The sequence below is a fragment of the Sus scrofa genome, chromosome X (assembly GCF_054392235.1).
Source record: "Sus scrofa isolate SSC_HxYL_T2T_F1_AM1 chromosome X, Sscrofa_HxYL_maternal_Yorkshire_Landrace_v2.0, whole genome shotgun sequence".
Taxonomy (NCBI): domain Eukaryota; kingdom Metazoa; phylum Chordata; class Mammalia; order Artiodactyla; family Suidae; genus Sus; species Sus scrofa.
This window is the reverse complement of record NC_139401.1, coordinates 16,561,563-16,588,505: the sequence shown is the minus strand read 5'-3', so window position 1 is coordinate 16,588,505 and position 26,943 is coordinate 16,561,563. Positions and strand designations below refer to the sequence as shown.

General features: G+C 43.1%; 1 long non-coding RNA gene across 1 annotated transcript in view; it reads left to right on the top strand.

The window, feature by feature from the left end:
* LOC110257753 (uncharacterized) overlaps positions 1 to 26,943 on the top strand; it is a 37,259-nt gene that overhangs the window by 1,589 nt on the left and 8,727 nt on the right. The window contains exons 2-5 of the long non-coding RNA XR_014835775.1: positions 9,342 to 9,432; positions 17,435 to 17,472; positions 23,902 to 24,110; positions 24,749 to 24,792. This is a non-coding gene — a long non-coding RNA (uncharacterized LOC110257753). The remainder of the gene's footprint in view (positions 1 to 9,341; positions 9,433 to 17,434; positions 17,473 to 23,901; positions 24,111 to 24,748; positions 24,793 to 26,943) is intronic.

Sequence of the window (26,943 nt, the reverse complement as noted above, 5' to 3'; positions counted from 1 at the left end):
TTTCATATGTCTTGGGACCTTGTGAGCACTGTATGAAGGAACCAGGGCCATCCTGCTGAATGATGAAAAACACATGGCTCTGTCAGTCCAGAGTGATCCCACCTCAATCATCCAGCTATCAGGTGTCTGCAGGCTGACCCCAGAAGCACACTGAAGCCCAGGAGGGGATCTACTGAGCCAGCCCCAATCAGAAGAACAACTAGCTAACACCCAGGACCATGAGCTAAATAAATGGTAGTTGTTTTAATCCACTAGGAACTGATATGAGCAGTCATAGGAGATGGTTTTGATCCCATTTTTAATTTATTTTCTTTTTTCTATTAAATTTTTCCCCCCTGCTTTTTAGGGCTCCACCCACAGCATATGGATGTTCCCAGGCTAGGCGTCGAATCGGAGCTGCAGCTGCCAGCCTACATCACAGCCCCAGCAATGCAGAATCTGAGCCTCGCTTGCGACCTACACCACAGCTCATGGCAATGCCAGATCCTTAACCCACTCAGTGAGGCCAGGGATAGAACCCACATCTTCATGGATGCTAGTTGGGTTTGTAACCCGCTAAGCCACAATGGGAATTCCTTGATCCCATGTTTTAAATGGAGAGAATTGATGGATTCAGCAGCAGAGTGGAGTGAGATCTCTAAAATTCAACTTTGTGGTCTAAAGGGGACAATAAGGGAAAGAGAAAAGGATATGAACACACATCTATCTACAACTACCCGGCGGACAGCACAAATCTATTGCCAGCATTTGCTCGGAGAAATCCAGAGTATTTGAATGGGTCTGAGCGGCTTACACACACCTAGGTATGAAGGAAGAGAGCCCTGATTCTAGGTGGTACCCATTATTTATGGCATATGTCCTTGTTAAGATAAAACTGAAATTCACAAGTTGGTTGGAACCTGTTTATATGTGCGATATGCCTGACAGCCATGTTTTTCCCCTGAAAAGAGAGGGAGTTCTTTGTTACTTTGTATAACCTGAGTGCAATTGGGGCCCCAGGTGGCTCAGTCTCTGAGCAATGTTGCCTTCAAAGAAACAGTTTTGTGGCAGAAAAACACAATTGACAGTGATTTGCATCTTAGTCTCTTGAGAAGAAAAATGCCAAAGTGGGGAGTTTATTCTTGATGCTAGCGAAGCTTAAAAGAGCATCTTCTTTAGACATCTTTATTGTTTGCCATCTTTCTATAATGCCTTGTAAAGCACGCCTAAGAACTCTGTTTCTGAAAGTGGCTCATGAAAACATAAAATGTTCTCTTCCCGTTTTCTCTTTAGTCTTTGAAAACTCTTCCCTGAAACCAAAAGGCATGGCTTTTTGGTCTCTTTACTATGAGTCCCTGTTCAGTTATATAAGCTAAAATCTTTCTCTTGTCCTGTCATCTAGACTCTCCCCTCACCACTGTGATGCTCCCTCATTGACTTCCTCTCTCTTTCTTTTCCCTCCCTATGTTGTTCATGCAGAGTGACACCTTCCTAAAGCTAGTGCTCCCCACATCTGACCCTCTGTGATACCTTTGGGCCTCAGGGGTGGGTAATCTGTTTTGATTTGTCTGAGAATCATCTTATTTCCCAGATTCCATACTCCACAGGAGAAACTTGGTGCTTAACTCTGAAGATTCCTTCCCCTTTAGAAATGGAGGGCAAGTGGGAAGGGCTGAAATATTCATATATTGATACAGCCTTATGGGAATTTGGATTATGTAAATATGAAATAATGTGATTAAAATACACTTAGTCTCATTCCTAGAACACAATTTGAAATAGTGTGTACCTCCCCAAATGAGAAAAAAAATCAATAATCACATATTGTTTTAAAAAACAGATCAACTGTATTTAATCATTTTTATTTTGTAATTAAACCAACATAAAAGCATCCTAGGGAGTTCCCATTGTGGTGCAGTGGAAACAAATCCGACTAGGAACCACGAGGTTGCGGGTTCGATCCCTGGCCTTGCTCAGTGGGTTAAGGATCTGGCGTTGCCGTGAGCTGTGGTGTAGGTTGCAGACACGGCTCGGATCCTCTGTTGTTGTGGCTCTGGTGTAGGCTGGCAGCTACAGCTCCAATTTGGGAACCTCCATATGCTGTGGGTGCAGCCCTAAAAAAAAACCAAGCAAAAAAAACCCACAAAAAACCCAAAAAACAAACAAGCCAAAAAAGTATCCTAAGAATTAAGCTCAGGATTTTTATGCCTTCTTATTTTTTAACTGTTTTTTTCTCTTTTTGAAAAAATTGTAGTTGATTTACAATGTTGTACCAATTTCCGCTGTACCGCAAAGTGAAACAGTCATGTTTGTGTGTGTGTACACGCACGTGCGCACACACACACACACACACACACACACACACACACACACACATTCCCTTTCTTAGATTCTCTTCCATCATGGTCTATCCTAAGGGATTGGGTGTAGTTCCCTGTGCTGTAAGTAGGACCTCATTGCTTATCCATCCTAAATGTAACGGTTTGCATCTACTAACCCCAAACTCCCCATCCAGCCTCCTCCCCCTTCCTTGGCAATCACAAGTCTATTCTCTATGTCTGAGTAGTCACATGTGTTTAAAGCTAGTGGGCTGAGTAAATTGAACACTCTATTTATGCCATTGCTACAGTAGCTAATAAACCAAACCACATTATGCTATTCTTGGTCAGTCCTATAGGAAGATAAGCCTTGAATTATAGAAGTTTTTTTCTTTTTCTTTTCTGTCTGCCTCATGGCATATGGAGTTCCCAGGCGAGGGACCAGATCCAAGCTACAGTTGCGACCTAAGCTGCAGCTGTGTCAATGCCTGGATCCTTAACCCACTGTGCTGGGCTGGGATCTGACCTGTGTCCCAGTGCTCCCAAGATGCTGCCCATCCTTTGGTGCCACAGCAGGCACTCCACAATTATAGGAGTTTTAATTGTGAAAGTTAATTAAACACCCTAGTGTAAACTGTTTTCGATGTTCTGTCCTGTTGCTTTTGCTTTTGTGCCTGAGGTGAAAGGAAGGCGATGGGGGAAAATTGGGAAGGGAGGGCCGAATTTTGAATTCTCATAAGGAAGGGAAGAACCAGTCACTGGATGAGCTGCTTCACGGTCCAGGTAACAAGGGACATTACTGTGAAAGGACAGAAGCTAGTGTCCCCACTTCTCCATGGCACCCAAGGACCACTCTGGCGTTTTCAAAACTGGCAGCCCTGGGACAGGAAGCAGATAGGAGCAAGATTGTTCCAAGATGGCCACCAGCTGTGTCAGCCTTGAGTCTCCCCCTAGTGGCTGCATTAGTAAAGACATCCATGAGGGGAACTATAGGAGAGGGCGGTGAAAACCCACAGGTGCTGACTGTGGATGACAAGCTGGTCCATGGACACAGGAGAAGCATCTTTTGCAGGCTTTTACTGATATTTTGGGGTGGGAAGACCTTTTTTCTTAAAGGTCCGTGTGAGCAAGAAGATTCAAATACAAGATCTTTGAGATGCTGATAATAACCTGGACTTATGGACAGGCTGCATTAACCTTGGGATTCCTATGATACCTGTACGCACTGGTGTGGTGGCTTTGCCCCTTATTCTCTTTGTGGGCTTCAGTTACTTACTGTACTCCTAAACCTCTGATACCCTGCTTGTAGAACAGAGGCAAATAGTAGCACTTGCTTTATGAGAATTTTGTGAGGATTCAATGAGCTGATGCAGAGAAAGAGCTTAGCACGGTGCCTAGCCTGCATTGTCAGTGCTCAGTAAACAGGAGCGGTCACTGTGTGCTGACCACATCCACAGTCTTGAAGCAACGTTGTCAATTTCATAGAACCTTTGGAGTTGCTAACATGGCTTGCTGACCACCCTATCTTGATATCACTGGTAACTTCTGGGTCATGGATCCATCTTAATCTTTAATGATTGCTGTGACAGGAGGACATAGGCAATGATGCCTTCTTAATCTTGGACCCCCTGTAAAGGGAACTGCCATTGCAGTTGACATTTTCTCATTTTCTGCCACATCTGGGAAAACAGCCACTCCTTACTCAGGAGAGATGATATTTTACGAGGCAAGATCAAACTATTGTGAGAGGGGAAAAATTTTCCTGTATGTTCTCATTCCCTGACCTTTTGGGAAAGTTATTGCTGTTTGCTCCCCCCTCCCCTCCTTTTTTTTTTTTTTTTTAATTAAATGGCAGAAAAATTCTGTAAAAGCAATTAATGGAAGTATTTAACTTTATTAAAAGCCTATTTTTCTGTCTCTCTTATAGTCAAAATGGCAGGTCAAATGAATCTTTGAAGGTATGACTGGGGTTTCCATGGCAACCAGGTAGGACTAAGGGAGGACACCAAGTTCTGGACCATAGGTACTTGTCTCCCAGTCATGGGGGATCCTAGAGAATCTGTTGGTGGTTGGCTCTGGGCTGTGGCTCTCGGTGCACCCAAGTCTATAGCTCCAAGTGCCCCCTCTCTGCTCAAGGGGAGGTCAGTGGAGGTTGGGGTGATTCCTCGTAGCAAAAGGATCCCCATGAATTACAGCGTCATGCACTGGGTTGTATTTTTCAGCCCAGAAAACATTTTTATTTACATTGTTTTATGTAATCGTGTTTCATGGAATCCAAAGTAAGTGCCCTCCATTCTGAAGTTGAGGAAGCAGGTTCAGAAAGGTGAGGTGGTCTGCTGAAGTCACGTGACAGAGCCACGGTCTGGATCAGCCAACTCCAAGAACGATGTCCATTCCTTTGGGCCACGGGAGCTGCCAAAACCTCCTTCCCAGGGTCTTCCCTGTGCACTGTGGCGGGTTGCGAGGTGGGAGAGAGTGAAGCTTTGGCTGTGTCCTCATTGGAGGCTGGGCTGTGATGGAGGATGGGACACAGCTTTGCGTGTTTCCATGACAGGCTCAGGTGCTGTAATAGGAGACCAATACTCTGAAGAAATGCACATTGCCTTTCTTTCATGGTTCCTGATTCCTTGCCTGCTGGAGTGTGAAGGTTCTCATCCATTGCAGTCCTGAAAGACACCCTCTTATTGCATCTCTTAACACAAGCCTGCTGCAGTTTCCTTCTATGACACTGATTATTTCTTATTATGACTTGATTCTTTTCTGAGCTTTTTTTCCTTAAGAAGCTTCTGCAATTTTAGTCCCAAATATTATATTAAGAAGTGGTTCTCCAGGGGCACAATGGAATGAATGGGGGTTGTGCCATTTCAGCCTCTCACATAAAGCATCCTCCAATTTTTGTTTGGGATGAAAGTGCTGGTTGTTAATTGAAGTTGGATGGACTGCCTGAGTATCCTAAATCTTAAATTATGATGCGATAATATTGCAATTCTTTTCCAACTTTAGAAGTATCGACCTCCTTTCTACTTTAAGCCTGCCGCTTAGCAATTTTTCCTCTAGAAACCTTCCTGGCTCTCCCACTTCATTTTCATTCCCACCATAATTTCATAATAAATCAGTGGGCGTCTTCGATCCCCAGTTCATCCTCTGCCTCCTTTCTGATATCTTAGTTTCTTGTTGTTATGCCATTGCATCCTGTGACTTCTATTTGCATTAGGTCACTCCCATTCTAAGAAGCCCAGAATAACTCAATAACCTCTTGAATAAAATTAAACCTCCTAATGATATACTCTGAAGTCCTCAGCCTGTAAACTCCCCCACTTAATGTCCCCTGGCCTGCCCTTCTGCACTGGGACATTCAGTACTCCAGCTACATAAGCCCATTGACACGTTTCCACCAATCCATTAACCCCTGCGCCTTTGAGCATCTCATCTCTCCTGTTCACACTGCCTCTTCATTTTGCCAGGAATATAATTGGTTTAACTTTGTTTAACCCAGCATTTCTCCATTTTACCATGGGACACTTGTGCTCACAAGACGGCTGTTAAAACTGTGCTGGATCACTCCTGTCTCGTCTTTGCCCCTCCAGGTCCACCCTCAACCCCCTCTCACTCTGCTGTGTGCTCACTGGGGAAGCTGACCTGTATGAACATATCAACAGTTCCCCATTGACTTTTGTCATCATCGCAGTTGCTGTGCAGGTATTTTGTAGATGTGGTTAAAGTCAGTGCCCTTAAAGAAAAGTGGATTATGCTTCATAATGTGGGTGGGCCTGATCTAATCAGTTGAAGGCCCTAAGAGTAAACAGTGATGTTTCCTGAGGAAGCAATTCTAGTTCAAGGTTTCAGTCTCAAACACCCCCACCCTATGAGCCAATTCTTTAAAATTAACCTCTGTATATTTTTTTCTCTTTATCAATATTGGCTTTGTTTCTTTGGAAACCCCTGACTGATGACTGCTCTAACTTCTGGGTTGGTTTGGCCATGAGGCTAATCTGCATGTGATGAGAGGGAGGAGGGAGAGTGGGATTAGGGTGTTCTCTGGGTCGCACTGCTGGCTCACTTACAGTTGGCTATGTTTGTGATCGGAAATCCCAGCTCCTATCTGGAACCTTCTCCCTGTGACTCCTTCCTTCTTAGCTGTGTAAGTCATTTCACCCTCTTTCCCCTAGGGATGGTCACAGCTCTCTGCTGTTACTAGGTTTAGGGGTCCTGCACTATCTCTTGTGGTTTTGCTACATTGTGCCCTCATTTCATGAAGAGTCCATTTTCTTTTTTCTTTTTTTCTTTTTTTTTTTTTTTTTTTTTTGTCTTTTTGCTATTTCTTGGGCCGCTCCTACGGCATATGGAGGTTCCCAGGCTAGGGGTCGAATCGGAGCTGTAGCTGCCAGCCTACGCCAGAGCCACAGCAACGCGGGATCCGAGCCGCGTCTGCAACCTACACCACAGCTCACGGCAACGCTGGATCGTTAACCCACTGAGCAAGGGCAGGGACCGAACCCGCAACCTTATGGTTCCTAGTCGGATTCGTTAACCACTGCGCCACGACGGGAACTCCTGAAGAGCCCATTTTCAACTCCCCTCAAGTCATCCAGTTGAAGTGCCATATGTTTCCCAGCTTAACCTAGACCAAATGTTCTGAGGGACATTCTTCGGGAAACTATTCTTCAACGTCAACCTTTCTCCTATTAGGGTGGCAATGTTGTAGGGTTCCTTGCTTCCCACAGCAGCCGTAAAGGGGTCAGAACAGACTTCATGGAAAAAAGAGATTCATTCATGGGTTAGGAGTTGGATCATGGATAAGTTCCACTGGGCATAGTGACAGAGTGAAAACTAACATTTGTGGTGTTGACAATTAGAAAATCCTTCTGCACGCTTTCTCTCATTTGATCCTCTCAACAATCCCTTGAGGTGGGCAATTATCCCGTGTCACAGATGATGAAGGAGATGAGCAAATGAGCAGGGTGTGCTGGGGGATGCTGGTGCAAGCTGTCTAATTAAAGTGGAGCGTTGTTGATGAAAAGTCGGGAAGAAGAAGCTTTCTATAGGTCAGGCAGGGCCAAATTATGCACGGTCCTGAGGGTGGAGGTGAGGAGCTGGATTTGATGTAAGAGGCTGCAGAGAGCTTTTGAAGGACTATTTAAAATGTTTTAATTGACTCTATGAATAATACATGTTCATGGGAGAATAGTTAGGAAAGTAGAGCATAAAGAAGAAAGGAAACTTTACCCATAATTTTATCACCAAGTGACGTCCTTGTTTTTTTCCTCGTAAAAGTTGAGATGGATCAACATTTGTAGTTTTATTCGTCTGACAGAGTTTTTCAACTGCGCCACTGTTGCCAGAATCATTCTCAGTCATAAGGGGAGGAGGTTGCCTGTGTATTAGAGAATGTTTAGCAGCATCCTTGGCCTCTAGGCAATAGGTGCCAGTAGTGTCTCTACCCCCAGTTGTGGTGACCCCCGTTGGGATGACCTTGGGTAGACAGAATCATTTCCGGTTGAGAATCTCTGTTCTAATTTTATATTCTGATCATTTTCTCCCATATTGTTAATAATCATAGATGAATCCTTGTGGTGGATATACCGTACTTTATTTACTCATGGCTTTTTGTGTTGGATGTTTAGTCTGTTATATAAATATATATTGAAATATGTATATATTGCCATGACGAACAGCACAGTGATGCGTGTCCTTGCATATAAGTCTTGAGTTGAATCTCAGATTATGTCCTTAGGACCACTTCCTGGTCCTGCATTTCAGACTCAAAGGGCATGAACATTTCAAGCCTCCTGGTCTATTTTTCTGAACAAGTGCCTTCCAGCGTGGTTGTACCGATAGACTCACCCACTAACCTGTGGTGCATGAGTGTTCTCATCTTACCAACCCTCATAATCACTGAAGATTATCCTTAGAAACACTCCTGGTACGTTTACAGGTTAAAAATATTAATATCCTAATACTTTAATTTGCACTTCTTGATCTTTGGTAAAATCTCCTCGTGTGTTGCTTAGACATCTGTTGACTTTCTCTTACCTAACTTGTTAACTTTTTATTTGCTTAGGTTTAAAATTTATTGGCTTCCTCTTAACTCTCTTGTAAAGTGCGGAGTGTTTTAATCATTATGAGGGCAGAGTTTAGAAAAACACCAGCTGGCTTGTGTTTAGGGGGATGATACTAGTTTTAACTTCTTTTCCTCAAATGTCCTGTTTCCTCAATTTTCAGCTCAGACTGAGTTTCCCGATCAGGTGAGAAAGTCATTCAACTTAGCGAAGAAACTCTGTCTCTTTCCTTAAAAGAGGCTTGGCGAGAAAGAAAGAAAAGAATGCGACTTTCAATAGACTTGCATTTTCTAGTTTACAACTCAACACTGTGCTGTATGTGGTCTTGTCTGCCACTCTTTTCATGTTCGTACTATAAAGTCGATTGTTACTCACTGTTGTGCTCTCCTGGGGATGTAAAACTAGAACTGGAATCCAGTCTAGCTCTTCCCCCATCCAAGTCTGTAATCTTGGGCAAGTTGCTTCATATTTCTGAACTTAAGTCTCCTCATTTGTAAAACGGCGAAAGAAGACATTGTCTTGGGGCCTTGAGAATTCTACATATTTGTGTTCATGTGACAGGAAGAAGAGAAATAACTCAACCAGCAACAATCTGGCACCCCAGAGTCTTGTTTGGAATGATGAGGGAGGAAGGATGGCATTCTAATATAATATTTAAAAAATGGCAGACTACAGCACTCGTACTTGTATTCTAATCATGAATGGACTTTGTTACCTTTGTTATGCTGCAGCCCTTTCATTCACCAATGGAGAGAATTTTCCAGAAGGCCTGAAAGCTAAAAAGGCAGAGGTAGAATGTGGGAAGGTTTATATAGGGCTGGTGCTGAGATAGGAAAAGTCACAAAATTGGCTTTGCCAGTGGTAGAATTTATATCATTGTTCTCTATAGATGTTACAATTAAGATATATGTAATACACCTATAAATATCATATATAATAAAGTCCACCCATCCACATATCTGCTTATGGAGTGTCTTCTCCACAGGAATGGAAGTTCTGTGAGGGGAGAGTCTACCTCGTCCATCACGGGTCCTCAGCTCCTAAGACAGTGCCTATCACTGGTACCTGCTCCATAGGTAAGTGACAAATGGAGGCATAAATGAATAAATAAGAATGTTTCCAATCACAAAAACAAGAATTAAATATTGATGAGGATATAGAGAAAAGGGACCCCTTGTGCACTGTTGCTGGAAGTGTAAACCAGTGTAGCCTCTATGGAAAGCAATATGGAGGCTCTTAAAAAATTAAAAATGGGGAGTTCCCGTCATGGCGCAGTGGTTAACGAATCCGACTAGGAACCATGAGGTTGCGGGTTCGATCCCTGGCCTTGCTCAGCGGGTGAAAGATCCGGCGTTGCCGTGAGCTGTGGTGTAGGTTGTAGACTCGGCTCAGATCCTGCGTTGCTGTGGCTCTGGCGTAGGCTGATGGCTACAGCTCCAATTCGACCCCTAGCTTGGGAACCTCCATATGCTGCGAGAGCAGCCCTAAGAAATGGCAAAAAGACAAAAAATAAATAAATAAAAAAAATTAAAAATGGAACTACCACGTGATCCAGTAATCCCAAATGGGCATAAATACGAAGGAAAGCACTATCTCAAAGAGATACCTGCAACCCTATGTTCATTGCAGCATTATTTACAGTAGCTAAGCTATGGAATCAACCTGTATGTCCATCAAAGGATAAGTGGATAAAGAAAATGTGATGTATATATACAATGGAATATTATTAATCCATGAAAAAGAAGGAAATTCTGCCACTTGTAACAACAACGATGAAACTGAAGGGCATTATCCTCAGTGAAATACATTAGACAGAAAGACAAACACTGTATAGTACCACTTGTATGTGGAATCAAAAAAAAAAATACTCATACAAAGAGAGTTTATAATTGTGGTTGCCAGAGGCTGGGGGTTGGGGGAAATGGGGAGATAGTGGTCAAACGGTAAAAACTTTAAATCTTAAAACAAATGAATTCTGAGGGTCTCATGAACAGCATAGTTATTATAGTTAATAATTCTTTATTATATACTTGAAATCTAAGAGAGTATATCTTAAGCTTTCTTGAAAAAAACGGGGAGATGGGGGGAGTAACCATGAAAGGTGATAAATGTGCCGATTAACTTGATTGTATTGATCATTTCACCATATACATGTATATCAAGTCATCATCCATTGTATACTATAAACATTACAATTTTTTGTTAATTATACTTCAGTATAGCTGGAAAACATAAATGCATGAATGAGCTGGATATTTGCGCACCACGTACAAATAAAACTCATGAATACATCTTAGTCACAAGAGCTCTCTGCTTGTAGTTGTGTGTCTATGGAGCGTGAACCCTAATCATGTTCCTCAAAATGTCCTTTGAAAAGAACTCTCATGGATGCAACTATTTTCCAGCTAGCTATAATGATGGAACCATTCACATTTGTGAATGATGGACTGAAGACATGAACGGAGAGAGAAACAAATGAAGGAACAAATCAGCTAACACACAAGTAAAATGGACTTGGCTGAAAACATAATTTAGTTTGGATTATACAACTTTCCTTTGCCATCATTTAAATGCTTTTATGAAGACCATTTTGGAAATAAGTTCTACCAGTATGATTACCATTTATTAGGACAGAGATGCTTGAAAGCAGATGCTGTCAATTTTTTTTAATCACTTAGGATGTAGATGAATACATGTTCACAAATACATTAACAAGAAGGATGATGAAACTGCAGATGCCGGTTGTCTATCTATCTACCTACCTGTCTATGTCTGTCTGTCTCTCCGTCCGTCCATCCATCCAGCCATCCATAGATAGGCAGGAGAGGGAGCCTAGTTGGGGAATGCAAAATGATGAGAACTTTTGAGTGCCATTTGCTGCCTCACTTAGAAAATGAGAATGGAAATTCTGTCACAGACGGGGAAGGAACAGCTCTGATTGCAATGATTGCACGGCATTTGCAAAATACAAATAGATTTTGTGAAATTATCATTGCAATAGCAAGCACTTTCAAACTTATGTGAGAGAACTCCATTTTGCTGTGAAGTTGTAGACAGGCAATTCCAAAGCACACCAGATTTCAACACTATGGAGTTACATGTAAAATTCGTTGCAGAAGTTTGGCAAGGCCTAGGCCTTGGGCCATCACTTTGCTAGTTGTTTTCCAATGGGCAGTCCGGGTATATGGGCCGTCAAATAAGTACTCAAAAGTAGTTACACCAAGTAAACCAAAGAAGGAACGATTTGAGTCCAACCTTTTTAGTCCCTCAACAAGTTGTGCTACTCCTTTTTAAAGCGAATTAGCAACTCCCCTGGTAATCAAGGGCAATTTTCATCATATAATAAGCACTCTTAATTAATGCGCGTTTGGCAGTGAGCTTATACTTTATTTTTTCTTCTGAAAGCTTTCCTTCAGGCTGTTTGGAGGTTCTAACAACTACAATGACTCTGTCTAATAGTCATAGATGCAAGTGGGCTGTTGACCACACTTGTTTTCTCTCCGCCTAGACACAGCTGGACTACATTTCCCAGCATCCCTTGCAGTTAGGGAACGTTAGATACCACTGAGGGCTGGTCCCTGGAATGGAAGTGAGAGCTATGTGGGTCACTTCCAGGTCTGACTTGTTACCACTTCCCCTGGGATCTTCTACTTCGTCTAAGGTAGCAAAGCCTGAGTCAACCTGAGTCTCTGTGATACTCAGGAGCAGAGACCCAACCCGCATCCCCAGCCTCCAGCTGACTGGGCTTTATTCGAGAGAGCAATCAACTTTGATTGTTTAAGCCACTGAGATTTCTGGGCAACTAGCATTATCCTGACTCACGTACAGGATAGAGAATGGAAACATTCTAGAACAGAAGCAACAGAAACATGGAACAAACAACAGAAACACAAATTGTGATGATCATTACAATTGTAAAAATAGAAACGACCGAAGTATAAAGGCATGCTTGACCTCTCCCATTGTAGTGATCTGAGCCAGTCCATTTTCAAAATATTATGCAGCAGCTGCCCACATGCTGGGAAATAATTGAAGTGGGGCCTCATTAAGAACCAACAAAAATAATAACCAAACAATGTAAAAAATTTTTCAGTTCAGAACCCATTCATTAATGAAGAAGGACACTGCCTTATTTATAATTCAATGACAGAAAAGTTTTAGTGCTTTTTTTGCCTTGCTCTGGTAACTTATTAAAAGAGGTGGGTGTGGGGAGAGGGGGGAGAGAGAACGCGAAGCTGTAAGGGAATAGCTCTTGGCTTTCTCCAACCGCCTTTTCTGGTTCAGGACTTGATCCAAATAAGGCTGAGTGGCTTGTGCGGGGTGTGACCACTTGGGAAAGGGCACGGTGCTGGCCGAGGGCAAATATTCTAACCTTTGCAAGAAGAGCCCCTGGGGACTCTGGAGTGAGAAACCTGCCTTTGAGCATCGTGAAAATGGAATGTAGTGGGAAGGAATGAGAAGTATAATCAACAGAGTGGCATGACATCAAATCCTGCTTCTAGAAGCTATTAGGCAAAAAAGACAGAAAAAAAGAATCTTTTGTGTTGAATGAAAATTCAGCATCTCTTCAACCCTTCTTCTGATAGCATCCAAGCTTCTCCTCTTTTAATACAATTGTACCAGGTCGCCCTGTGGGAACGTAAATCATACGGTTAGAACTAGGGTAGCCATGGAACTGCAGTCCAGACCAGGACACTTCCAAAGTGAAAGGGGAACGGTGTAAAATAAATACTTACTTATGGTATAACAAAAGAAATAGTTCTTTTTTGGTGCTTTTTAGGGCTGCACCTGCTGCATATGGAGGTTCCCAGGCTAGGAGGTCTCATCGAGCTACAGCTGACGGCCACAGCCCCAGCCACTCCAGATCCGACACATCTGTGACCTACACCACAGGTCACCACCACGACAGATCCTTAACCCACTGAGCGAGGGCAGGGATCGAACCCAAAACCTCATGGTTCCTAGTCAGATTGCTTCCACTGTGCCGCAATGGGAACTCCAAGGAATATTTCTTTATTGACCAATCATTTGGTTTTGTTATACTGATGGACCTAAAAATAGCTTTCTTAGAAATAAAATCTTTGAGTTCCTGCTGTGGCTCAGTGGTAACAAACCAGACTAGGATCCCTGAGGGTGCAGATCCGATTCCTGACCTCGCTCAGTGGGTTAAGGATCCCGTGTCGCCATGAGCTGTGCTGTAGGTCGCAGACACGGCTTGGATCTAGTGTGGCTGTGGTGTAGGCCTGCAGCTCCGATTTGATCCCTGGCCTGGTAACTTCGATAGGCCGTGAGTGTGGCCCTAAAAAGCCAAAAAAAGAAAAGAAATTCTTTCCAAGGTATAAGTAATGTGTGTGTATATACATTATAGCAAAATGAAAACATTTTTACATTGATAATTTTGACATTAAAAAATGACACATTTTTGTATATATTTATATAAGTATTGTATATATTTACACATACAAAAACAGATGTAACTGACATATCACATTATATTACTTTCAGGTATATAAGATAGTGATTCAGTATTTGTAATTTATACATTTTTATTAGTTTATCTGTGTCTCTATTTATTTATTTATTTTTGCCTTTTCTAGGGCTGCCCCCACGGCATATGGAGGTTCCCAGGCTAGGGGTCTCCTCAGAGCTATAGCTGCTGGCCTACACCAGAGCCACAGCCACACAGGATCCGAGCCGCATCTGCGACCTCCACCACAGCTCATGGCAATGCTGGATCCTTAACCCACTGAGAGAGGCCCGGGATCGAACCCAAAGCCTTATGGTTTCTAGTCGGGTTCGTTTCCTCTGCACCACAACGAGCTGCCTCTTTAGGAGGTTTGGTCTTCTAGTTTGCAGGTGGAGAATGACGTCATCGTAGGTGGTAAATGTTAAATATTTTGTGAAAATTACAAGTTCATCAATAACCTTTTTTGCTGAAAGGAAATTCAGTCGATTTTCATCAAACATGTGCTTAGTATAAGCTTACTGCTGCAAGGTTGAGGAAAAAAAAAGCTTTGCCAAAAAACAAAATTAATAAATGATTGCAATTTACCCCATATCATACATGCAAGTGCACTATAAAAAGAAAATTGAGAATATGCGCCACATACTCTATGGAAGGATTATTGTCCAGTCTTTATTTCCCACATGTATTTCACATAGTCTTAACCTGTTGTCCTGGGTCTCTTCCAGCACCACTAACTGGTACGCTGACTCGTTTGTGTATTTCTTGGGCTGATAACAGACCATGTACTCCCAAATGGCTCACCATGTGACTAGCTGGGTTAGCAGTGTCAAATATTCATCCTCTTACCACCCTGTTCAAGAAGGGGTTAGCTGTCTAAAGGAGATTGTTTGCCAAGAAGGCCGTATCTTTGCACTTTGCCCATCAAGAGGTGGAGGCTGCTTCCTCTCCCTTTGAATCTGGGAGAGCTCTGTGATTTGTTGTGACCAATAGAAAGTAGTGGAAGCATCCCTGAGGGATTTCTGATCAAGGCGTCAAGACCTTTCACAGCTTCTTTTTTTTTTTTTTTTTTTTTTGTCTTTTTGCTATTTCTTGGGCCGCTCCCGCGGCATAAGGAGGTTCCCAGGCTAGGGGTCCAATCGGAGCCGTAGCCACCTGCCTACGCCAGAGCCACAGCAACTCGGGATCCGAGCCGCATCTGCGACCTACACCACAGCTCACGGCAACGCCAGATCGTTAACCCACTGAGCAAGGGCAGGGATCGAACCCGCAACCTCATGGTTCCTAGTCGGATTCGTTAACCACTGCGCCACGACGGGCACTCCTCACAGCTTCTTTTGCTCTCTTTGGTGCCCTGATGGCCAGGTGGGCGAGGGGCCATATAATGAGGGGGGTACCCGGCTGTCAGCAAAGAACAATTTTCAGACCTGTGAACTAGATCATCTTAGGCCAGCAGTTCTCAAAGTGTGGTCTGATGACTCTTGATGGTCCCTGAGGATCTTGCATGGGGCCATGAGGTCAAAACAGTTTTCATAGTAGTATTAAGACATGCCTTCTTTGCTCTTGTTCACCCACAAGTGCGTATTATAACTTTCCAGAGGCTATGTGATATGTGATGATATCATTGCTCTGATGGTTAGTAGAACATGTATGCTTATATGTTCTTGTTTAACAAGTTTTTAGCTGTTTCCTAACATGGTGAACATCAATAGCTAGAATTCAGTTAAATGAAAGCTCTTTGTAGTCCGACAATTAAGTGTGTAAAGAGATCCCAAGACCACAATGTTTGGTGACCAGTGTCTAGATCATCTAGTGTTATTTGAGCTGCCACATGACAGCACCCATACCAGTGACCCCAGACTAGCCCAGCTGATGAACCATTCAGCTGAGCCTAGCCACAATTGCTGATCCACAGACTCACGAGCAAACAAAATGGTTAAGCCGCTAAATTTTGGGGTGGTTTGTTAGGCAGTCAGAGTTAACAGATCTCCTGGCCTTAGGTGCTCAAGTTGGAGAGCACTTCGTTTTATCAGTTGGTGGTCTGCATGCTGTTCTTGAAAGGGTGGTGGTGATAAATCTGTGTATGGAAAAGATTAGAAAAGAAGCTATTGTAATGATGTTTAATATTTAATCAGTTGTTGGAGAGTCTATTTCCTGTTCCAATTAACTTAAATTCATTCAGCTTATATAAATACATCTTTTAATAGTATTCCTTCTAAAATAGTTGCACTCAGAAGCAGAGTGTAGAGTGGTGGTTGCTGGGAGATGAATGGAGGGAGAAATGGGGTGATATTGGTCAAAAGATAGAAAGTTTCACTTATGCAAGGGGAATAAATTCTGGAGATCTAATGTACAGAATGGTGAGGATAGTTAACAATACCTTTTTGTATCCTTGAAATTCGCTAAAAGCATAGATCTTAAATATTCTCAACTCACATAAACATACACACACATGGTCACTATGCAGAGACGATGGATATGTTAATTAGCTCCATGTGGTGATTTTTCCCAAGGTATGTTGATTTGTATTGTATTTTACAGTCCACACGGAAGTGACATCACATGATATTTGCCTTTCTCTCTTACTTCACTTAGTATGATAATCTCCAGGTCTGTCCAGGTTGTTGCAAATAATATTATTTCATTCTTTTTGATGGCTGAGTAATATTCCTGTGTGTGTGTGCGTGTACACGCACACACACACACAAATACCACATACCACATCTTCTGTATTCATTCATCTGTTGATTCACATTTAGGTTGTTCCCATGTCTTGGCTATTGGAATGAGTGCTGCTATGAACACAGTGGTGCATGTATCTTTTTTTTTTTTTTAGGGCTGCACCTACAGCATATGGAGGTTCCCAGGCTGGGGGGTCACATCGGAGCTACAGCTGCTGGCCTATGCCGTAGACACGGCAACACAGGCTCTGAGCCACGTCTGTGACCGACACCACAGCTCATGGCAACACTGGATCCCCGACCCACTGAGCAAGGCTAGGAATTGAAGCTGCATCCTCATGGATACTAGTCGGATTTGTTTCCGCTGTGGCACAATGGGAACTGCCATCTTGTTGAATTAGACTTTTGTCCAGATAGATGCCCAGGAGTGGGATTGCTGGGTCATAGGGTAACTCTATTAGTTTCATGAGGAACCTCCATAGTGTTTCCCATAGTAGCTGCACCAATTTACATTCCCACCATCAGTGCAGGAGGGTTCCCTTTTCTCTGCACCCTCTCCAGCATTTGTTATTTATAGATATTTTAACGATGGCCATTCTGACTGGTGTTAGGTGGTACCTCATTGTGGTTTTGATTTGCATTTCTCTACTAATTAGTGATATTGAGCATCTTTTCATGTGCCTGTTAGCCATTCACGTGTCTTCTTTGGAGAAATGTCTAGGTCTTCTGTCTGTTTTTTTGATTGTGTTTTTTTTTTTTTTTTTGCTGTGGAGCTGTATGAGCTGTTTGTGTTATTTTATAAATTAAGCACTTGTCAGTCACATCATTTGTAAATATTTTCTTCCATTCTGTAGATATTATGGTTTCCTTTGCTGTACAAAAGTTTGTAAGTTTGATTAGGTCCCATTTGTTTATTTTTGTTTTTATTTCTAGTGCCTCAGGAAACTATATCTTGTCCTCAAGCTCTTGAGGTAAGTGTTATTGAAAATAATCTGTGACAGCAGTGGACTGGAAAAACCACAGGACACATCCAGCATAACATTTCTCGTAGCTTATGTGTTTTATTTTTTTAGGTTATATCATCCATTAAGCGGTCATGCTGGGCCCTGCCATTGATTTTGGGTCAGTAGATCATACATATCAACACATTTGGTGAAAATAGCCAACCAAACACAGAATCTATAATCACTAGTCAGGTATACAACCAATGTGGTTTAAGCAAATAGTTAATTAGTTTTTTTTTTTGGCTTTTTGCCATTTCTTGGGCCGCTCCCGCGGCATATAGAGGTTCCCAGGCTAGGGGTCGAATCAGAGCTGTAGCCACCGGCCTACACCACAGCCACAGCAACGCGGGATCCGAGCCGCGTCTGCCACCTACACTACAGCTCACAGCAACGCCGGATCGTCAACCCACTGAGCAAGGGCAGGGACCGAACCCGCAACCTCATGGTTCCTAGTCAGATTCGTTAACCACTGCGCCACGACGGGAACTCGTAATTAGTATTTTTCACCTATCAAAGAATCTGAGGTTGGACAGTCTAGGGCCGGTGGCTTCATATTGACTCCAAGGCTTCAGGCTCCATCACATTGCTGCTCAGGCCAAAGGTGGCTGCTTCTCTCCCTACACTGTGCCCACATTGCCAGCACAAAGAACGGCAGAGAATACATGGTGGAGGATGCTGTATTCTGGGTCCACCCTGGTGCCGGAGCTCCTTAGAAGCCCCACACACCCTCCTGCTACACTTCACTGGCCTGAAGTGGGTCATCTGGTCAACTCTTATGCGAGGGCAGCTGGGGAATGAAGTTTTTAGCTGGGCATATTGTCTCTTTCAGAAAAAGCAGAATTCAGTGAGGAAGGAAAAAGGGGGGCTAGCTATTGGATTGTTAAAGGTAGGATGCTTTTTGTTGCCTTTAGGTCTCACTTGCTGTGGTGCCAGGTCTTTGTGAGGCTAGAATTACAAAGCGGATGTCTAATAAACCCACCCCAGCTGACTCTGCTCCATATCACATTTTTCCTTTTTCATCCAGTTGTCTTGAAGTCACGCTGATACATTCATTAAGGGACTGGAGGAATGTATAAGTACCTGGGAGACCCAGCTCTCACAGTGTTTATTTGAAAGACCATTTAGCCAATTCAAGAGATTGCATTGTGAACAATTCGTCTTCTCAGAGGAGTCTGGGGACAGTCAAGCCATAGTGCTCTATTTCGAGAATTTGTATCATGCCATCCCTGGATAGATTTTAACACCACAGGCAGGAAATAAAAACAAGATTTTTTCTTCTTCGCGGAGCATTTGAAGGCTGGTAATATCTTTGAGACCAGGTTTGTGTTGGTTTTCTCTGGTTCCTCTGCAACTGTTAACAAAAGCCTATTGTGATAATACACAAATATTGTAATAATATGCTGTGAGAAAAATGGCAAAACACAGCAGGGTGATTTCCTGTGTGGGAAATCCACCCCTCCACCAAAAAAACCCCTCCAAAGAAAACCCAGTGAAAGGATGCCTTCCTCCCCTTCATTTGGGCAGCACGGTGTCCCTCTGTTCTTTGGTCTCACAGTCGCTCTGTCTTCTATTTCTCTACTGCACAGTAGAAATAGAATGAGTCACTAAATTTTCTTTACGCTAAATGGTCTTGTAGCCGCATGGAAAGGTATAAGTAAAAAGCAATAGATAGTTAATTTTAAGAATATATTTAGCCCAATCTATCCAAAATATCATTTTAACACATAGTCAATGTAACATAATTGTTGAGGTAGTTTATGTTTTTTGTTCTTGCTTTTTTTGGTATTAAATGTTTAAAAGCCAGTGTGTTTCTTATACTTACTTGACATCTCATTTTCGACTGGGTGCATTTCAAGAGCCTAATAGCCACTTAGGACTGAAGGCTGCCATATTGGACAGCATAGGTCTAGACAATGCCTTGGGCAGTGAGAGTACATCATAATTACCAGTACAGTCTTACTTAGGCTCCTAAAGAGATTGTTAAATGCTAGGATTTTGGGAGGTGTCTTATAGACTAAAATGGTTTACAAAGACCTGACTGATCTCTTGGGAGTTCCCGTCGTGGCTCAGTGGTTAACAAATCCGACTAGGAACCATGAGGTTGCGGGTTCGATCCCTGCCCTTGCTCAGTGGGTTAAAGATCCAGCATTGCCGTGAGCTGTGGTGTAGGTCGCAGACGCGGCTTGGATCCCCCATTGCTGTGGCTCTGGCGTAGGCTGGCGGCTACAGTTCCGATTAGACCCCTAGCCTGGGAACCTCCATATGCCGCGGGAGCGGCCCTAGAAATGGCAAAAAGACAAAAAAAAAAAAAAAAAAAAAAAAAAAAGGACTTGACTGATCTCTTAATCGTATGGCCAATTTTATGTTCATTAAGTAGGCTTAAGAGATGGAGAGTGGGGAGAAATTTTGCTTCTCTGGTTTCATATAATAACTTGACCTCAGAGAACATACAGATGGAGGTAGCTATAATTCAGACTGGTTAAGTAAGTTGTCCAAGGTCACAGGTCCAGTAAGTGGCAGAACAGTACTAGGACCCAGTGATTCATGTATTACTTAACGAAGTTATCAAGAGCCTTCTCTGTGCAAGGTACCGTGTTAGGTGCTTAGGATACAAAGCTAATAAGACACAATTCTAGTTAAGAGGAGTTGACAGATAAAAGTGGGAGACAAGGAATAGCAACCATGACCTAGAGCATTCTGGGTATTATAAGCCTTGTACAGTGGAGTCCAAAGAGGGGTAAGTGGTGTAAGGGATGGGGTGTGGGAAGGCTTGTGTGTCACCTACATCAGTGCCTCCTAGTTTCTGAATTCAAACTGGCAGACAGCGAGGAGCACTTAAAACCTTAAACAACACAAAAGAAATGTGGAATTTCTCTCCTTTTGACTATAATTAGGCATTTCCCTCTGACATCTTTGGGTGGCGTGGTTCTCCAAAAGCATACCCTGATACAAGGGCTTGAGAACAGATCGCCTAATTGGGAGGTGACCCTAGAATACATGAGTGAGGGAGTGGGGAATGAGGCAAGGAAGAGAGAAAGCCTGAGAAAGGTGAGTTCATGTGTGTGTTACATACAATGGTGGGCAACTGGGACTTGATCTTGCTGGGCCTATTGGAAGACGATGGCAGAAGACATCTCAGGATTGTCCCAGCCTGTGAAGGGGAAGCTGGGGCATTCAGCCACTGACTCCTGTCCCTCCTTTGTTGATTTAACCTGGGGGCGTTGAGTCTGGTTTGCCTGGTACACAGGCTGAATGCCCTTCTTGGTAGCAGATGGACAAAGGTTCTTGAGGCAGGGAGCTGCCAGAGAGCCCAGGACCATCCACTACAGGTGGCCTCTGAAGGAAGTGGAGATGAAACCAGGCAGGATACCAGCAGTATCTGCCACGGGAGAGGTCTGACCCTTAATCATTCAGAGCCAGTGCTGTCTTATATCTTAAGTAGTCTTGTTTTCTTCTATTGTATCTTCAAATTTACTGTCTGCCCCTGTTGACCTGATTCCTCTTTGCAATGTCTTTTTGCAGAAGCTTGCATCTTTGTCCCCATAGCTGTAATCTTCTCTTCTATCATTTTCATCCTTTTGTTCTTTTCCCTTGTTATTTTTGGGGTGCTTTTCAACTTGGCCTTACACATTTTTTATTTGTTAGCTCCAGTGGACACTTGGGCCTTTGTTTGTAGTTTCCCTAGAGTCTTTGCAATTGTTTCTGGCTCTTACTTCACCTTTGGCTTCTCAGCACCTTCTATTTTCATACCGGCCTTTTGTGCTTTCATTTCATCTCATTGCCTACTTCACAGGGTTCACAGGGTTGTTTTTTTTTTCTATTTTTTTGAGAGCCCAATTTTCTTCTGTTTTCTCGCAATCACATGTTTTGCAGTACGGTACTCATACTGTGGTTTGAGCACCAGCAGCATCCGCATCCCTGGGGAGCTTGTTAAAAATGTAGATCTCCAGCCTTCACTCTAAATGTACTGAATTAGAAGCTGTGTTTTAATAGCGCCACCCCCCCGCCCCCCTTGATTTGTTTGTATAATGAACGGTGTGAGGGGTTGAAGAAGTGTTGAGAATCACAATCTGTAGTGCTCTGTCAGATGGTTTGGGGCAGTGATTAGGCGCAGAGATTGAATTGCATTTGAATCTCAGCCTTGCCACCCACCAGGCGCAGGACTTGGGGAGATTTAACTGTTCTTTCCAAACTTGAGCCTCCTCACCTCCAGAATGGGAACATTCATTTCTATTTTATGAAGAGAGTCTGAAAATTAAATTAGCTAAGAACATAAAGTGCCGAGCAGAGAGCTTGGACCATGATCATTTGAAAAACAGCTGCTATATGATCAATTTTTAATATTGCAAAATATTTTTATTGGTCTTTCCATGTTAAATTCTCCTCCCCACCCCCCCCTGCCCCCAAACAGTTCATCCTTGAAAGAAAGAGACCCAGCCTGTGTTGGGGAAGAAACTTCCCTTTACCCTTCTAGGCTGGTCTTGACATGAGACACATTAACAGGAGAAAATCAAACAAATGTTTAATGACAGATACATATGAGAGAGACCCAGGAAAACTAGTCACTTGCCAACAGGGCCAAAACCCTTATCTTAAATCCCATTGTCAGCTAAAGACAAAAGAGAATAATCCATGGTAACAATCTGGAACTTTGGGGCGGGGGAGGCAGTTGACAGGGAGACAGGCAGTTGACAGGGAGAAAAGCACAGGTTCTGTAAATAAATGTTGGCTGGGCTGGGCAGAGACAAGGGGATACAGATGGATTCTGATCTCTAAGCACTTCCTCCATCACATCTAGCACCTATTCTTTGAAGGTGTCTCTGGTGATAGGTCTATTCCAGGAACAAGCACATTAAATTCTTGAGGCAGCTAAGGGGGAGGTAGAAAGACTTACTGAGTCTTTTGTTTCTTAAAAATAAGCAACCTAAATTGCCGAGACCAGCTCAGCAGGTGAGGGCTGAAGGACAGGTGCTGTGAAACTTAAGGGGAAAAGTTAACATGAGACAAGACACAGAAACATTTATCTTAATTAAAGGTGGGAACTGGGGGACTCAAGGTCTCAGGGACTAAGGGTGCTGCCTCAAGAAACCGCACTGCTTTTATTGTGCTCTTGAGGATGACGTCAAGTGAGGAGGGGGTTGTAGGTGCAGGATGTAGGTTTTTTTAAATTATTTTAAAAGTCACATAGCCAGTAGCTGGTTAAGCTTTTATTCTGACCTTTAGGCGTTTAATAATCATTAGCGTTGAGGAAGCTTGGCGTCAGCTCTCTATGCATAGAATTCTAGAGAATCACCCGTTGTGCTTCTGCAGACCTGCAGATGGCATGCCTATCTGCAGCAACCCCAGTGTGCCTAGGTTTGCACCTCTGTTCTCCTTGCTAATGCATATCCTGCTAATGACCCCTCGTAAACCCCTTGGGGCCATGAGGCTCATCTTCCTCTTATTCTTGAGAGGACATCTCATGCTGTGCAAACAGCGTGCCAATCTGCACAGGTCCGTTGTGCCTAGACCAACGCATTATGTCCTCATTCAGCTGACCCCATGAATAACTTATGCCTTTAGGTCTTTGTTCTTAAGCTTAAGTCATTTGCCAGCACTGCAACTGTTTTTCAAGCAGGAATATGGGGTAAAGTAAAGCAGGCCAAGATGGAGTTTTCAGCCTAAAGAGGCTAAGGAAATATTGTAGAAACATGTCTCCCGACACTAAATTAATCCTCATGCCAAAGGCTCGTTTTGGGATGGTAAATTTTGCTCACCTCTGCCTCTAAAAGTGAAAGCAATGTTACGGCCCCTGGTTATGTTTATGGACCAACTAGAGGGTGTCTTAATTTCTGACTCTGATTTTAACTTGGGGGATGTGTTGATGGGTACAGAGATCCTAGCCAAATTTCTGGTATCTATAATCTTAGATGCCTTGTCCTGCAGAAAACGTGTGGCTCAGACCTGTTCTTTCTGATGTAGGAGTAGATATTGGGGCCAGTTACATCCCACTGCCACCTGCTTCCTCTTTGTCCTGTTGGCAAAGGACTAGGAAGGGCTCAGTTTTATAGTCAGGCTCATCATCCCTAGAACCCTCAGAATTTTTGCCAGAGCACGGCAAGTCGTTGATGGCTTTGCTCAGCTTCCAAGGTTGCTTCAAGTGAAATGCCCCATGCACCAGTGGGCACTCTGCAGGAGCAATGGAGATAGAGAATCACATGCACATACAAACCAACCAACCAACCAAATCACAGTGCTAGCTAGCTGCAATCATACTTGGGAATACAAACGTATTTTTCATTGGGGCTGTGCTGACCTTTGTAATTTGACCTTTATCTATCCCACACATTAATCCACTATTCATTGAGAAATCCTTAAACTGTCTTTGCTAAGCCAAATTGAATTTTCATACAACAGGTGATGAATGAGTATTTCAAGCCATCTCCTATTGGGGCTACCTGTCATTCAACGTAATGGAGCAGGACCCTCTGGGGCGTCCTGGGACAGACCCCTCCCCTGCTTCCTCTGCCGCAGCTCCACTCTGAAGTACCTAGATGAGAGTGTCTGATGGGTATCTCCTGAGCTGTTTTCACCACCAAATAGAAGGAATTAACTACCGGCTGAGTGTGAGCATGTATCCCCCAGACCTACTGGAGCCTAAAGATTGATATCGTTAGCCCCTGTGACCCTGCCCTGTTACCTCACCATCAGTCAATCAGAGAATTGTGCACGAGGAAGTCATGCACTCTGGGCTGCACCCCCCACCCCTTCCTTGCTCTTTCGGCACTAGCTGCTTTTCACTCCTTGCCTGGCGCCCCGCAATGAACACTGGACTTTTCTCCGCTACAACCCAGTGTTGGCAGATTGGCTTTACTGTGCCTGCGCATGCGGGTTAGCAGACCCAAGTTTGGTTGAGTAACATTAACAGTCAGGTTTGGAAGCATCTCTATCTTTGCACAGCAGTGCTTGAGCTATTATTTGAATGTTTTATTACATTTTGCCTTGATTATTTTATAAAAATGTCAGTGAGAGAAGCCTAGATCCCAAATGCAATATAGCTCCTTAAACATATTGAAAGCTGATAATCCTTAACTTTACTGGGGTGCGTATCAGACTTAGACATGTAGACTAAGTTCATTGTGACGAAAATGAATAAAAATAAGCAATATCTCCAAAATGCTGAAAATAGATTATCAGAGAGTGTCAAAATGATTGATGTATTTTGAGTTTTTCTAATATTTTTCTAATATTTCTGGAATTGCAGCCACTTGTAGGGGAGGAAAAAGGACTTTCCCTTCATCCTTCTAGGTTTGTGGCTGAGCCCCCCCCCCCCCCCGTAATAAAAGACAGATTAATGGGAGAAAACCAAACAGAAGTTTAATATCATGTGTGCCCCCTGTATACATGAGAGAGACCCAAGAAAACTCCCAAGCCACCCACCTTCAACACTCTCTCCAGCGAAAGACAAAAGATGTTGAGCAAGGGGAGAGCCAGGTTTCCAAGGCAAAGCCCAGTAAACAAAGGTAAGAATATTAACAGATTTAAGTCCAAGCCTAACATCAATAACAGTTTCTAAAGATCAAGACCTGACCCTTGCATATGGAGATTTCCCTTATGGATCAAGCCAGCACCTTGGCAGTGACCAGAGCTGCTGCAGTCAGGTTCTTAACCCACTGTGCCACAGTGGGAACTCCAAGTTTTGTTTCTTAACATATGTGTGGTGACTGAAATAATTTTTCGGAGCTATTATTGGTGTTAGATAAATGACTGAGGATTATAGGTGTCATTGCCAAGTTATTATTAACCTCGTAGCATTCAGGGAACTACCAAAATAGTTTTACGGCTACCCAGAGGCTAATTCATGATCGAATAGATTTTACAAGTACCACAGCTTATAATTTCCCATTCCATTTGGGAAAAGTTATTTTCAGGTTTTAATTCCTGGCTGGAGAGTATTTTAGAAAAAAAAGAGTGTTATCATTTTATTGGCTTAGATCTTAAATCCAAGTCTTTTAACTAAGAACCTATGAAAGTTCCTGGTTTCCAAAAATATTTATTTTTTTGCTTTTTAGGGCTCCTCCCGCGGCATATGGAGGTTCCCAGGCTAGGGGTCCAATCAGAACTACAGCTGCTGGCCTACACCACAGCCACAGCAATGTGGGATCCGAGCTATGTCTGTGACCTACACCACAGCTTACAGCAACTCCAGATCCTTAACCCACTGAGCGAGGCCAGGGATCGAACCTGCAACCTCATGGTTCCTACTTGGATTCGTTTCCACTGCGCCATGATGGGAACTCCCAAAAATACTTTAAAATGTTGACATGTGATCAAAAGAATTCTGTTTCTACATTTTGGGGTTACTCGAGGAATGAAACAGATGTGATTTTTGCCCCAAACCGGCTGTATGTTCTGAGGTCTACTTAATCCATGGGAGTCCCAACTTAATCATATGTAAAGAGGAACCTAATGGGGTTAATTAGGCGTTAATCTAACAGGTTGATGAATGAACTAAACCAGTTGCACCTGGTCTATGATGTGCTGCTTTTTTTTTTTTTTTTTTTTTTTTTTTGTCTTTTCTAGGGCTGCACCAGCGGCATATGGAGGTTCCCAAGCTAGGGGTTTAATAGGAGCTGTAGCCACCAGCCTACGCCACAGCCACAACAACACCAGATCCGTCTGAGCCGCGTCTGTGACCTACACCACAGCTCATGGCAATGCCATATCCTTAACCCACTGAGCGAGGCCAGGGATCAAACCCGCAACCTCATGGTTCCTAGTCGGATTCGTGAACCACTGAGCCATGGCGGGAACTCCTGATGTGCTTCTAACAGTTCTTAGTAGTTAAAGTTTTGACACATGTATTCATAAACTTTGTCATTAATATCATCAATAATGTTATTCTCAGAAAGCATACTTGATGGGTTTAATGACTGAATGTTCGAGAGTGCAGTGATAGGATGTTAATGACTAAATATAGATTGTGGTGGGTATAAGTGGGTTCTGCGAAAAGCCTGTCTATGTGCCAGGCCCTGAAGGATACACAATACTTCAAAATGTTATTCTGTGCTGTATTTTCTTCAGAATAGATGAAGAGATCTCTTGACATTTTAGGCTATGGATGGACTGTAACTGCTTTCCACATGATTAAGTAAACAGATGCTTAGAAATGTATACAAGTCTAATTTCAGTTCCTACATTTCTACTTCCCTAGGAATGCTGGAGTGACACTATGAAAACCTTTCTGGATCATTTGTTTGTTGGGAGATAATTCTCCATGGGTGTCACATGTCTGCACATCTTTTGAGCAGAGGTGTCAGCAGACTTGCATTCCAGACTGTCTTTTCAAAGGATGCTTGTATATTGAAAAGCCTTACAAGATAAGAGTGTCTTCCTCCAAAGCAGAGGGCAGACTGGCTTGCTTTCCAAGATAGTAATGAAACTGTCTCTTTCCAGAGT